General features: G+C 40.8%; 1 long non-coding RNA gene across 1 annotated transcript; it reads right to left on the bottom strand.

The window, feature by feature from the left end:
• Positions 1-5,164: 5,164 nt before the first annotated feature.
• Positions 5,165-13,721, bottom strand: LOC132593237 (uncharacterized). The gene is made up of 3 exons (XR_009558591.1): positions 13,584-13,721; positions 12,662-12,781; positions 5,165-5,260 (listed from the first exon to the last, which is right to left on the bottom strand). It is a non-coding gene; the product is annotated as an uncharacterized LOC132593237 (long non-coding RNA).
• Positions 13,722-14,106: the final 385 nt, after the last annotated feature.

The raw sequence follows: 14,106 nt of genomic DNA on the forward strand, positions 1-14,106 counted from the left end.
AAATACACTGTCATCCCATTGAGACTTCTGCTCAGGGTGACATAAAGCTCTTTCTTACAGAAGGTGGCTGGTAAGGAGGCACACATGTCCCAAGCCTCATAATTTGGGGAAAGTAACTTTAATGGTGTTGGGGCTTCCTCACGAGTAATCCGCTCCAAACTCTGTGGCTGGTTTTTACAGAGATTTATTTATGTACAAGATAGAGCAACAAAAAGCATGATGGATATATCCCGAGTCAGAATCTGGAAGCACCGCCCTTCGTGACCTCCTCCAACAGAACACACTGGGCGTTCGGAATCTCCTCCTCTCTGCCCACCTCTTTTCACCCCTCCGTTGTTGGGGTGATGGGGCTGCTGGAGAACCCTCCCCACTGAAACTGCCCAGCGGGGGGGCTGGTGCTATCTCCTCTGGCACCTCTCCTTCCTGGGCTTTCCGACCCGACCCCCCCACGCTTCCCTCTGAGGACCTTGCCTCCTCAGCATCCTCGAGGGTCTGCACCGCTTCCTGAGGTTCAGCAAGATCTTCAGCAGACGGCTCCACAAGAGCCTTTGGCCCCCACTTCCGGGACTCTCCGCTAACACCTGGTGGTCCCCTGACAGTAACAGTGACCATTAACCAAATGTTGCAGCTCCACCCCCAGCATGCAACACCAGGTGCCTTCATAGCAGTGCATCTCTTCCAAGAAGTGTGCACTGCCAGCCTCTCCCACTTGAGGGCTCAGTGACTTTGCATGCCTCACAACTGCTTCTCTCTCTGCCTCCTTTCTTAGGCCCGGTGATTGTGAAGATTCAGCGAGGCTGCGGTTCCACCTGCTATACAATTTTTAACGTCCTCCACTTCCGTAAAACAGAGATCTTGTGCTGCAAGAGAAGCTTCTGCAATACCCATGACATTTGGCCTGAGACCACAGACAATAAGATTCCATTGAAGCCTGGCTTTCTGAATATCAAAGAACACAAGAAGAGTCCTGCTGGATAAAATCAAAGACCTCTAGACCAATGTCCCATTTCCCACAGTGAGCAACCAGTTGTCTCTGGGAGACCAGACAGCACAATGTGAGGACTCTTAATCTCAGGGTTGTGAGTTTGAGCTCCATTTGGGCAAAATATTCCTGCATTGCAAGGGGCTGAACTGGATGACCCTTGTGATCCTTTTTTTTCTCCAGTTCAGATGTTAATTTGAGCTGGAAAAGAATTTAAGGGCTTGCAGAGCTCCCCTGTCACTTGAAGCAGGTTTTGCAAATCCCATAGCTGGAGAACTTCCGCAACATCTCATATCACAACATGACACAGGGAGGGGTTGTGACATTTGTCATTAATGGCAGCGTCACCAACCAAGAGTTGTTTGTTGTGCTCACACAACTCAATTCCAAACAACATATATATAGGCCAAAGGATTGCCATGATTTTAAAAAGTCAACATCCACATGGGACCTAGGATATGGTTACCAGACGTCCCCATTTCCCGGGGACTGTCCCCGGATTTACAAATCTGTCCCCGGACAAAATCCATCCCCGGAATGTCCCCGGATTTCATTTAATGTCCCTGGATTTATATTTTAAGTGTTGTAGATTTATTAGTAGGGAATGAATGTTGCATGATATGGGGACTTCTGGTGAGGCAAAATGGCGGGTGCCATGGCAGCCAGCAGGTCCAGAAGCTGGCCAGAGCCAACTGCGCTACCAGGCTGGCTCCGGGCTGCTGAGACTGCCGCTTCTGCTGCCACTGCTGAGGGGGAACCAGGGACGCCTGGCGTGTCAACTGGGGGAAACGCTGACCACCAACCCCCATGACTCAAATAGAGCCAGGAGCGAGAGCACCTGGCCACCCGGCTGACTGCCCAGTGGCACTCTGGGGCCAGTAAAACCCGCGGAACTGATGCAGAGAGAAGAAGGAGAGGAGAAGGAGAAGGGAGAAAAAGAGGATGGAGAAAAAAGAAGGGAGCCTCGACCTTGCTGCACTGCTGCTGCTGAGGAGAGGTAGGACACATGGCCAAGCCCAGGCCCGGCCTGAGCCTACTCCACGGTGGCTAGCACTCTAAGCATAGCTGTCAAGTTTTCCCTTTTCTCACAAGGAAGCCTATTCATCATAAGGGAATTTCCCTTAAAAAGAGGGAGAACTTGACAGCTATGACTGTAAGAGGGCAGGCTGGGACCCAGAGAAAGGCCGTGCAACAGAGGAGACCACAGAAGAGAAGATATTACTTCTTATTTTATTGATATATTTTTTTCTTCTCTCTTTTCAAAAAAAAGTGTCCCCGAATTCTTTGAAAAAAATCTAGTAACCTTAACCCAGGATAACGTTTGATGAACCCTATTGATGAATGGCCTTCATCTTCATCTTGAGTGAAGCTAGCCTAATACTAGCCAGCTGCTAGTCATGATGGCTACGTTCCACCTCCACTGTCAGAGGCAGAATGGGAAGTTGTGGGAAGTCACAAATGGGGAAAGCACCCTTGCATTCAGGTCCTCTTTTGGAGCGCCCCATGGTCATCTGGTTGGTCACTGCGAGAACAGGATGCTGGACTAGATTGGACTCTGGCCTGATCCACCACTTCTAGGTTGAATTTGAAATTCCAACTTTGCATTTTCACAGATTTCACAGACTCCAAATACAATTTAAGAAGACAAAGAACCTAGAGAATTAGCAAAGCAGTTGCACTGACTCACCAAGTCAGAAAATTACCTCCGCAGCCAAGAAAACCTGATGAGATTCTAATACTAGCTGGGATAGGGTTACTGCCTACAGCCAAACATTTCTCTTAAAATATCTCCAAGTTCTTGCTACATACAGAGTATGCTATTGTCCTTGGGTAGAATGGGGCATTCTGACCTCTGTGCAACTGAATTCAAGGACAGCTTTTTGGCAGCTCAGGGTGTTGTGAAACTACAAATACAAATGCCTTGGGTTTCTGTGGCCCACCCAGGATAGGAAATCTTTCTTTTTTCCTTTAATGTGATTAAAGGTAAAGGGACCCGTGACCATTAGGTCCAGTCGTGACCAACTCTGGGGTTGCGGCACTCATCTCACTTAATTGGCCAAGGGAGCTGGCGTACAGCTTCCAGGTCATGTGGCCAGCATGACAAAGCCGCTTCTGGCGAACCAGAGCAGCGCACGGAAACACCGTTTACCTTCCCGCTGTAGTGGTACCTATTTATCTACTTGCACTTTGATGTGCTTACGAACTGCTGGGTGGGCAGGAGCTGGGACCGAGTAATAGGAGCTCACCCCGTCGTGGGGATTCGAACCGCTGACCTTCTGATCGGCAAGCCGTAGGCTCAGTGGTTTAACCCACAGCGCCACCTGTGTCCCCTTTTTAATGTGATTACTCTGGTGCTAATAAGCCAACTCTAATATCAGTGAAGGTATGCCCCTCAGTCCACCCTGTGCAGAGGCTTAGCCTCCTAGTTTGGTCCCCATCTCTGACCTGGTCAATAGTTTGGATATGATGCTTATTATTTCTTTCCCATCTCAAGGTATCATTACACAGAAGCTAATTTTTAAAATAGATCATTACCTTGAGCCTCTGCAGGTTTTTGTTTTTGTTTTGTTTTTTACAAAATATGGGCCCTTTAATTTTTCATCAGTGACAATATTATTATTATTTTTATTTACATGTACATCTTGGAGGCAAGCACATAAATGAAAAAAATACAGTTAAATATATTTTTTAAAACATTAAAAACAATTAAAAGCCTTTTAAAGCAATCAAAAAAACTATAAAACATTAAAAACAAAAATTCTTAGTTGCTTTATACCAAAATAAAGTCTTAAAGCAACTTAACATTATCAGTAACTAAATCATGTATTTGGATAGGCCTGCTGTAACAGATAAGTTTTCTTTTTTAATTCAATCTTTATTGGTTTATAAACGACACAGACACACAAAGAAAAAACAACAACACATAGCTCACAAAAGAAAAAAAAGAAACACAGTTACAACGCGAAAACACAAAAGTACTTCAGCCATCAACTTCCGACCTCCTTGGTGTGGGTTCTTCATTTCCTTGTTACTTGCCTCTATTTTTCAATAAACTTAGCCTGTATTATATCTTATTTGTGTTCTTTATGCGTTTTGCAATTCCGAGAGTTATTCAAAGCCTTCTAAAGTTTTAATATGGGGACAATGTTCTTTTAAATATTGCCTATAAATCTCCCATTCCTTTTTAAACTTTAGGGTAGATCGATCCCTGATCTTTTCCATCACATTCGCTAGTTCCATATATTCAAGCAGTTTAACTTGCTACTCCTCCTTTGATGGAATAAGTTTTCAACAGATGTCTACTGAAGATTCCTCCCTAATGTCAACAGGCAGAAAATTCCGGGCCACACTAAAGAAATGATTCCTTCCAGTGGTGCTAACTTGAATAAAATATTGGCGGGGGGGGGGGCAGGTAAACCCCAGCCCACATAATCACATGCACACTGCCTGAATGACAATGCCCATCAACTTGGGGGGTGGCCCCCTCAAATATTTTATTGGGGTGGGGTGAAGGGACCTCACCCCCTAGGAGTTGGCTTCTATGATTCCTTCTTATTAATAAAGAATGTACCCAGTGAAACTTGCATGAAGATGGGTGAGAAATTTGGTTAAGTCTGCCCTTTCATAAGAACTCATCTAATTCACATGCATGAATTGAAAGGAAACTATCGTTCAGAATCCATGCTTCTCAGGATTTTGAAATACAGTTCCCCAATTAAGAATGCATATAAAAATTGTATATTAAAGGAAAGTGTGCACAAATGAACAAACATAAGTGAAAATACACTGTATTAGGGGAAAGTCCTTGCTTAGTATATTAGGCAATATCATATTTAAAAAGTGGCAAATATTAGGAGAAATGCTATAACTTATTTTTGTGGGGGCTTTTAAGGAAACCATAAAGTTGTACTGAAATATGGTCAATATTTGGAAATATAGTCATGGCTGAGAAATGAGGAGGAACCAAAATTGCCAGACTCACACAGCCCTATCTGCAAATAAACATATTTAGGAAGATCAAACACTCTTGAATCTGCTCAAAGATGAGTTTATTGGACAAAGAGTTCACATTCTCCATATATACAGAAGTGCTGAATTAGGGATGGGCAGGTTACCGCTCCAGCTTCTATTAGCTCTACTTGGAATCCTCCCAGATGTTCACATTGTTGCATTTAGGGGTGTTGCGGCAGCAGAAGGTAAAGTTCCTATAGTGTGAGTTTTCTTGTACTCGTCTACAATTGGAAGTGCAGCCCCTGTCCACAAACAGAACTTCATAATCTGTGATGATGAGTTGAGAAAGAATGAGCAAAGAATGAGCTTCAAGGGCAATGAAGTTTTGCAGGAAATATCTCAAACACTCCCTGACCTGTCCACACACCCTCCAACATTTCTCTGATGAAAATTGGGATGTCCTGTTTAACAGCAGCAGCAGCAGCAGCAGCAGCAGCAACAACAACAACTTTTTAAATTCATACCTTGCGCATCTGACTAGGTTGCCCCATCCATTCTGGGTGGCTTCCAATAGCATAATATTGGAGCGTCTCCACCTCCATCATTCTGCCCGGACACTGAGGTCCAGCACCGAGGGCCTTCTGGTGGTTCCCTCGTTGCGAGAAGCGCCCTCCCAACAGAGATCAAAGAGGAAAACAACTACCAGACTTTTAGAAGACATCTGAAGGCAGCCCTGTTCAGGGAGGCTTTTAATGTTTAATAGTTTACCGTGTTTTATTTTTCTGTTGGAAGCCGCCCAGAGTGGCTGGGGAAACCCAGCCAGATGGGCGGGGTATAAATAATAAATTAGTTTATTATTTATTTTATTAATAAAACTATTCAGGGCTGCCTTCAGATGTCTTCTAAAGGTTGTATAGTTACTTATCTCATTGATTCAGGGATTGCGTAACTCCATACCCTCCAAGATTTCGCCAATGAAAATAGGGATGTCCTAAGGAAAAGCAGGACATTCCGGGATCAAATCAGAAACCGGGATGGCTTTTGTAAATCCGGGACAGTCCCTGGAAAATAGGGACACTTGGAGGGTCTGTGAACATCGAAGGAAATAACAAACACAATGTAATTTTTATTTTGTCTAAAAATAAATCTACATGTGCTTGTGACTTTTTTAAAAAAACAAAAACAAACCATTCCTCTGGGCTAAAGCCCTGCAGGACATTGGACTGGCAGTTCAACCACCTATAGTCCATCTGTCCACCAGCCAGTCTTAGGATTGCAGCCATAGAATCACATTCAATGCTAGCCATACTCAGAGTAAATCTATTGAAAGGAAGGGGCTTTTAAATTTCAGTGAGTTTACTTTTGAGTAGAAGTTAGTTGGATATAGCCCTAAGTATCCCAAGTATGAATGATGTTGGGGACTTCCGGTTGATCGTGGAGCCGTGAGCAAGCGGGATTCAGCCCCTCGGAGAGAATCCAGCTTTTTTGGGGGGGGAGGGTTTTTGCATGGGTGTCACCAGCCCCCCAAAACCTCAGGAGGAAGATCCTGAGGGCAGGCACCCAGCAGCGCCGCCCAAAATGCTCCTTTTCAGAGCGAGAAGATCAGTGAGATTGAGATGCTGGCATGGGACACCATTTTCTACCCCCGAGAAGTGCAGCCTTGAGTTTACCCAGCACAGCGATTGATTCAAAAAGAAAAAGAAATCTGGATTAAATTGGTGAGGTTTCTTTAAAATTTGACAATTATAATAATTCAGAAAGCAGTGGGGTGGAAAAAAGGAGGTCAGCCCCATCTGGGATTGGACATACATGAATTTCCTATGGAACGAAAAGCTAATTAATTTACCTACAGCGGAAATACAAATTTTACAAATTACAGTTGTTTTGTGCTAGAAGATTATATAGTTGTAAAAAAGAGGGCGAAAGCCCTTTATTTTGGACATATTATACTTGTTTTCTGAGAACTTCTGATGCTACGGGGAGAGCTTCCTGAGAGGTTTTTACTTTCGTTTTTGTGGAACTGCATAGTCAGAAATTAAGGAGCTATTTTTAGCAAAAAAGGAAGCCAGACAACAGCGTCCTTGTTTAAAAACCTGCAAAAGTCCAACTTACAGGATTTATTTGACTTCATAAACCCTACATAATTGTATATAATTTGAGGAGAAACCGTGTGGAGAGATAATATTTTGAACTCCCGTCCCCCTATTTTTGCTTTTTTATTTTTGTGTTTATAATTGGTTGGATGGTATCTGGACCTTCCTTTTTCTTCTTCTCTTTTATTTTTCATTCCCTTTTGGTGGGTCTTTTTATTTTCATAATAACGGTGTGGAATTAAGCCAACAAGTGGCTGAAGATTGTGCATTTTATTATTACTTTTTTCATTTTTTAGCAATTTATTTTATGGATGCTTGGCTGTGGGTTTTTGTTGCGGTTTTTGCCTTGAGAAAGTTTGGAGGAGTAATGGGTGGGTTATTGGGATCAGACAATAAATGAGAAGGCACAAAAGGTCTTAACGGAGTATTTTGTGAACAATTGTAATAAGGAAACAAAAATGAATGTGGTATGGGATGCTTGCAAAGTGGTGATGCAAGGATTCTTTATACAACAAAATAGGATCAGGAAAAAACAAGAGAAAAAGGAAAGGTAGAATTTTTAAACCAAATAATGGAAAACAAGAAGTTAATTAAAAAACCCAATGATGTGAAAATAAATCAAAACATTAAGATGTTGCAAAGCCAGTTTGCGATGATTATAAACCAAGAAGTGGAATGGAATATAAAAAGAATGAGACAGAAAATTTTTGAGTATGCAAATAAATCAGGCAAATGGCTGGCTTGGCAAATTAAAAAAAGAAAACCTGAAACCACAATTAACAAAATAATATTGGACGGAAAAGAATCCGAAAGAAATCAGAAATGGCTTTGTAAAATTTTATAAACAGTTGTATAAAAAAGCTGAAAAGGAAATCATAGAAAGAATTGAGGAATTTCTGAAACAAAAAGGAGAGCAACATATCCCAACAGAAAAGAAAGAGTGACTAAATGAGATAATAGAAATTGAAGAAATTCAAAGTGCAATAAAAGAACTAAAAAGCAGAAAGGCACCAGGACCGGATGGATTTACAGCAAATATTATAAAGAATTAAAATACACCCTACTTGTACCATTATAAGAAGTAATGAATAATATATTAAGAAAAGGAGAATTACTAGAAACATGGAAATAAGCATATATTACATTAATACCAAAACCAGATTCTGATTTATTGCAAGTGAAGAATTATCTCATTGTTAAATAATGATTATAAATTGTTCGCAAATATTTTGGCAAATAGATTGAAGAAGGTATTGAATGAAATAATACATAAGAATCAAGCAGGCTTTCTACCTGGCCAACAGATGAAAGATAACATAAGGAATATTGTGAATATTATTGAATATTTGACAGCCAGGAATGAAAAGCAAGCGACATTAATTTTTGTAGATGCAGAGAAGGCCTTTGATAATATATCTTGGGAATTTATGATTAAAAATGGAATTAATGGATATTGGACAATCATTTATAAAAGGTATAAAAGCAATATATTCTAATCAAAAAGCAAAATTGATACCGTAGTAAGTAATGTAATATCAGAAAATATCGAAACTACGAAAGGTACAAGACAAGGGTGCTCACTGTCCCCATTATTATTCATTTCAGTACTGGAAGTCTTCCTAAGGTATATAAGGAAAAAATAAAAAAATAAAAGGAATAACATTCGGTTGGAAGGAATATAAAGTGAAGGCCTTTGCGGATGACTTGGTTTAACAATGGAAGAACTGTTAATTAGTGCAAAAGAAGTATTAGAGGAAATAGAATAGTTCGGACAAGTAGCATGTTTTAAATTAAATAAAAACAAAACTAAAATGTTAGCTAAAGATATGAACCCCTTCATGGATCAATGCCTTGTCGTGGCGAAGGGGCTTGAATAACTCAGAGAAGCTATGAGCTATGCCATGCAGGGCCACCCAAGATGGACAGGTCATAGTGGAGAGTTTTGACTAAACGTGATCCACCTGGAGAAGGAACTGGCAAGCCACTCCAGTATCCCTGCCAAGAAAACTCCATGGACAAAGACAACATGCCAGCAAGTTTGGAAAACTCAGCAATGGCCAGAGGATTGGAGAAGATCAGTCTACATCCCAATTCCAAAGAAGGGCAGTGCCAAAGAATGCTGCAACTACCGCACAATTGCGCTCATTTCACACGCTAGCAAGGTTATGCTTAAAATTCTACAAGGCAGGCTTAGGCAGTATGTGGACCGAGAACTCCCAGAAGTGCAAGCTGGATTTCGAAAGGGCAGAGGAACCAGAGACCAAATAGCAAACATGCGCTGGATTATGGAGAAAGCTAGAGAGTTCCAGAAAAACGTCTACTTCTGCTTCATTGACTATGCAAAAGCCTTTGACTGTGTCGACCACAGCAAACTATGGCAAGTTCTTAAAGAAATGGGAGTGCCTGATCACCTCATCTGTCTCCTGAGAAATCTCTATGTGGGACAAGAAGCTACAGTTAGAACTGGATATGGAACAACTGATTGGTTCAAAATTGGGAAAGGAGTACGACAAGGTTGTATATTGTTTCCCTGCTTATTTAACTTATATGCAGAATTCATCATGCGAAAGGCTGGACTAGATGAATCCCAAGCCGGAATTAAGATTGCTGGAAGAAATATCAACAACCTCAGATATGCAGATGACACAACCTTGATGGCAGAAAGCGAGGAGGAATTAAAGAACCTTTGAATGAGGGTGAAAGAGGAGAGCGCAAAATATGGTCTGAAGCTCAACATCAAAAAAACCAAGATCATGGCCACTGGTCCCATCACCTCCTGGCAAATAGAAGGGGAAGAAATGGAGGCAGTGAGAGATTTTACTTTCTTGGGCTCCTTGATCACTGCAGATGGTGACAGCAGTCACGAAATTAAAAGACACCTGCTTCTTGGGAGAAAAGCAATGACAAACCTAGACAGCATCTTAAAAAGCAGAGACATCACCTTGCCGACAAAGGTCCGTATAGTTAAAGCTATGGTTTTCCCAGTAGTGATGTATGGAAGTGAGAGTTGGACCATAAAGAAGGCTGATCGCCGAAGAATTGATGCTTTTGAATTATGGTGCTGGAGGAGACTCTTGAGAGTCCCATGGACTGCAAGAAGATCAAACCTATCCATTCTTAAGGAAATCAGCCCTGAGTGCTCCCTGGAAGGACAGATCGTGAAGCTGAGGCTCCAATACTTTGGCCACCTCATGAGAAGAGAAGAATCCTTGGAAAAGACCCTGATGTTGGGAAAGATTGAGGGCACTAGGAGAAGGGGACGACAGAGGACAAGATGGTTGGACAGTGTTCTCGAAGCTACGAACATGAGTTTGACCAAGCTGCGGGAGGCAGTGCAAGACAGGAGTGCCTGGCGTGCTCTGGTCCATGGGGTCACGAAGAGTCGGACACGACTAAACGACTAAACAACAACAACAAAAGATATGAAACAAGATTTGGTGGATAGGTTGCAACAGCAGATTGGTATAGAAGCAGTAAAAAAAGTTAAGTATTTAGGAATCTGGTTGCCATCAAAGAATATAGATCTATTCCAAAATAATTACACACCGATGTGGAATGAAATTAAGAGAGACCTGGCAATATGGGGAAGGATGAAACTATCCCTATGGGGTAGGATATCTGCTATTAAAATGTATATGCTACCAAAGATATTATTTTTGTTTCAATCAATTCCAATAATCAAGGGGGCAACTATATTTAAGGAATGGCAAAAAACAATTTCAAGATATATCTGGCAGGGGAAGAAACCAAGAATTAAATTTAAATTGCTAACAGATATTAAAGAAAGAGGGGGCTTCGCCCTGCCAGACTTGAAGTTGTATTATGAAGCATCTTGCCTCTGTTGGTTAAAGGAATGGATGTTGTTAGAAAATACAGATTTGTTGGATTTAGAAGGTTATAACAATGGATTTGGTTGGCGTGCATATTTATGGTATAACAAAACAAAAGTGCATAAAGGATTTGGTAACCATATATTTCAAAGGTCTCTATTTGAAATATGGGATAGGTCTAAAAACCTATTAGAACGTAAAACGCCTAGGTGGTTGTCACCTTTGGAAGCAATGAGTGTGAAAAGGATAAATATGAGTAAAAACTGGGTCACATATGAAAAACTAATAAGAGAGGAAGGAAATAAATGGAAAATTAAACCCTAGGAAGAAGTACTGTAAAAGAATACAGTGGTACCTCAGGTTAAGAACTTAATTCGTTCTGGAGGTCCGTTCTTAACCTGAAACTGTTTTTAACCTGAGGTACCACTTTATCTAATGGGGCCTCCCGCTGCCACCGCGCTGCCGCCATGCGATTTCTGTTCTCATCCTGAAGCAAAGTTCTTAACCTGAGGTACTATTTCTGGGTTAGCGGAGTCTGTAACCTGAAGCATCTGTAACCTGAAGTGTCTGTAACCCGAGGTACCACTGTATGTAAATGATTGGTTGCACTATCGCCAAATCAATGAAATGTTTAAAGAGAACTTAAAGGAAATGGATTTGCTCATAATAAATCAAAATTTGAAATTGAAATACTAAATAATAATTCTAAAATACTGTCTAAAATGTACAAATTGCTGTTGGAATGGCATTTGAAAAACGAAGAGGTAAAGTCAGTCATGATACATTGGGCCAAAGACTTTGGGTATAACATACAGCTAAAAGATTGTGGAAAATTGTGGAAAGAAGGAATAAAATTTACAGCATGCAATGCCTTGAGAGAAAATGTGATGAAAATGATATATAGATGGTATATTACGCCTGTGAAATTAGCTAAAATGTATAAAATAAGTAATAAATGTTGGAAATGTAAGGAAAAAGAAGGGGCTTTTTATCACATGTGGTGGGAATGTAAGAAAATAAAAAGCTTCTGGGAAATGATATATAATGAGTTGAAAAAGATGTTGAAATATACATTTATATATATATATATATAAAACCAGAAGCATTTTTACTTGGTATTGCCGGCGAGGATATTAATAGACAAGACAAGAAATTGTTTTTATATGTGACAACAGCAGCTAGAATATTATTGGCACAGAAATGGAAGCAAGAAGAATTACCGATGAAAGAGGAATGGCAAACAAAATTAATGGACTATCCAGAACTGGATAAGATGACAGGAGGAATTCAGATCCGGCAGGATCAGAAGTTCTTCGAGGATTGGAGTAAATACGTGAACTATTTGAAAAACAATTGTAATCAACAGATTACACTTGTAGGACTGCAAGATGTTTTGTAAGGAGGACTATATGAAATATTGCAGGGGAAAATAATGAAAAGGACTATTTGTTATGAACTATTAAAAGTAATAGTGAAAATAATGAAATGCAAGATAAGTGAGAAAGATTGAAAATCGTTAGATGTGGTTGATGGAAGTCCAAGGCTTATAGTCAAAACAAGGTATAAGATAAGAAAAGATGTTATGTAGTATATGGAAAATATATGCAAAAATTAATAAAAAATATATTAATAATAATAAAAAAATATGAATGATGTTGGATTTAGATCAGAGGTCACCAGCGTAGCCTGTAGGCTCAAGGGTGCCCACAAAAATCTCAGAGCAACCCCAAACACAGCCCCTTGGGTTACCCTTTTATCCCAAGAAAATACATAGATTCCCACCATCCCTTCCCTTTAATACTCACTCCAGCTGACCATCCGGTTGTAGCAGAGCTCATTCTTTTTGGTGATACAACTGCCTGGTTTATTTACACATTTACCATCTGGATCTACCTTGGCACAGGTAAGACATAGGAGAGGTACGTCTGTGGAGGGAAAAAAATAATTTGTTGAATGGCTACAATGTATTGAGTTGGATAAACTGGGTCTAATGCATGAGAAAAAAATTCTTTGGTTACTGTAAACAAAACAAAAAAAACCAACCAAAACCCCCGGGATATTTTGCCAAATTTTAAAAATCCACCCAGACGGAAATGTTAATCTTGAAAAAGTGGATGTATCTGGGAAAGGAGGACATATGGCAACCCTAAAGTAATGATACCCCAAAAACAATCCCAGCTCTGCCGCCTGCGTGTTTACAAAATACCACTGAACTCTTTGGGATTTACTCTGAAATAACTCCACATAGGATTGCAGCCCTGGTTGCAACTATACCTCATTTGGACTACTGTATTTTTCAGTGTATAAGATGAGGGTTTTATAGTATAAAACAAGGTTTAAAAACCAGGGGTGTCTTATACACGGGTAGGGGTGACGGGTGATTGGTTGCAGCTGCAAACTGCAGATTGTCATAGGCGATTTTGTGTGTGATTGTGCACGGCAAGGGTTGCTTTGTGTTGGCTGATGCTGTGGCAATTATGCTTGCTATTTCCTGCTGCTGTTTGTGCTAGTTGCAGCGATTTCAACCATCGTGTTACTGGTTTACTGCATTTCCCCCCCCCCCAAAAAAAATAAATCTCAACAACTCTGGGCAATCATCCCCCCAAAAAACCTCAACAACTTTGGGCCACCCCCCCCAAAAAAGCTCCACAACTCTTTCTTAAACCAGAGTCCCACAAAATAGGGGGCGTGTTATACACGGAAAAGTATGGTATAATAATAACTTACGACTGCTTGCTAAGTAGATAGCGACTACATAACTCAGTGCCAGAGTTTTGTACATCTTCGTTCCCTTTCCTTCAGGGCACACGAGGAAGCTGCAGAGACAAATATCAGAGGAACAGAGAATCCCAAAGCCAGCCAGAGGAAAAAAAATGTATACTAGATGTGCCTTGCTGGCTGAGCCACAAAACCCCCACCATAGTCCAGCATCCTCTTTTCTCAATGACTGACCAGATGCCTATGGGAAGCCCAAAAGGAGGACCTGAGCGTAAAAGCTCTCTCCTGCTGCCTCTGGTGGTAGAAATGGAACACAGCCATCATAGCTAGTTGCCACCCTCTATAAATGTGTAAAACCCATCCAGGTTAGTCCCCATCAATACAACTTGTGGGAGTGGATTCCATAAGTGTTGTGTGAAGATGATTTTTATTTTATTTTTGGGGTCTCTCTCTTTTTTTAAAAAAATAACTTTTTATTGATTTTGCATAATAAAGAAAAACATACAGAACATATTCTCCCCCTTTTTCCAAC

The sequence above is a fragment of the Zootoca vivipara genome, chromosome 15 (genome assembly GCF_963506605.1).
Source record: "Zootoca vivipara chromosome 15, rZooViv1.1, whole genome shotgun sequence".
Taxonomy (NCBI): Eukaryota; Metazoa; Chordata; class Lepidosauria; order Squamata; family Lacertidae; genus Zootoca; species Zootoca vivipara.